Source organism: Otolemur garnettii, unplaced genomic scaffold, assembly GCF_000181295.1.
Source record: "Otolemur garnettii isolate 467f Iridium unplaced genomic scaffold, OtoGar3 scaffold00232, whole genome shotgun sequence".
Classification (NCBI taxonomy): Eukaryota; Metazoa; Chordata; class Mammalia; order Primates; family Galagidae; genus Otolemur; species Otolemur garnettii.
In genome coordinates this window covers 1975082-1976465 of record NW_003852627.1, presented here as the reverse complement: position 1 = coordinate 1976465, position 1384 = coordinate 1975082, and positions in this window count along the sequence as shown.

Genomic DNA, 1384 nt, shown 5'->3' with positions numbered 1-1384 from the left:
CATGGTGTTTGGGTGCTCTTTCTCTCCATTGGGCCTCATCTTCCTGCAACAGTGAGACATTTCAAAGTGGGGAACTCACAAGATATAGGTGGGTTTAAAGATTCTTTAGCTGACAGTTGGCTGAAAGACCAGGAGTCAGAGCAAAGGAATGCTGAGTCAAGATAAGGGTCTGCTAATCAGAGACAAATCTCAGGACATATGCCCAGGCTCAAGTGGGTTGTTGTGTGCATTGAGGACCTGTAAGTATGTCTTGCATGGCCTTAGACTTGCTTATGAGTCACAGAGGATGTCTTTAGGGAGACTGGGGGTGCAATGAGGCTGTCTGATCTCCTTTCTTATGCCTAGCAACTCAATTTTAGGGATCCCCTTGGCCAAGAGAAGTTCCCATCAGTCAGCAGCTGGAGGGAAGCCTTAAGATTTTATTTTAGTTCACATTTTCTTCTTTTGGGTGTCAATACTTGAACCAGGTGAGGGAACTTCAGAGAACAACTGCATTCTGTGCTTTGGCAGAGACAGAGGATTGAGAGACAGAAGGAGGAGAAGGGGGGCCAGGGAGACCCAGAGTCTTTCTTCTCAGTTCAGTCGTCAAACTGACATATTATAATGAGTCTATACCCATTCCCATTCTGTCTCCCAGCCCCTCTCCCCCAAGGTCCATTCCAAGAAAAGTCTTCAGAATAAGGAAGCATGGAAAGTCCCCAGGTTCACAAAAACTTCCTGGTCCCTGGCGAACAAATAATAGTGAGAAACTTACTCAAGCTGTAACCCTGCCCTGAGCTAACTACAATATTCTGCCTCTGTACTTGCTTGCTTGCCTGGCTACAGAAAAAAAAAAATGGCATAAAAGACAACCTGCCCTCCACTTCAGGGCCGACTGCCTTTCAGAGCAGGGGTCCCCTGCACAGGTGTAATAAATCACCAACTGATCATACCTAAGTGGGGTTGGAGTCTATCTTTACAGTTTACGACCAATATAACAATATTTTGGGGCATCGGTTTCTGAAACCCAAAGTGGTAAGAAAACTGGGCTAGAAGTAGCCTGAGAAGATAGTAAAGCTTCTCTGACCTCCTTTGCCAGTTCAGAGAAAGGTGCCCACGGTGACTAGGTGACAAGGGTATTGTTTTCTCAATGTTTACCCTCAGAGGAGACAAATCCCAGAACTTTGGAAAACATTTTTGGTTTTTAAAGTGGACAGGAGACTTATTTGCCTTTGAAGAGATTTATAGACACACTAGGATTAGAGAGAGGGTTATGACCAGTAGGTTTCTTTCAGTCATGCTCTGAGTAAAGGGGAAATTATCTTTTTCTTTTTGGTGGCAGGGAAAATTATTTTTCTTTTATAGGTGATATTCAATTGTCCCAAAACATTTTGAATGATTGTGA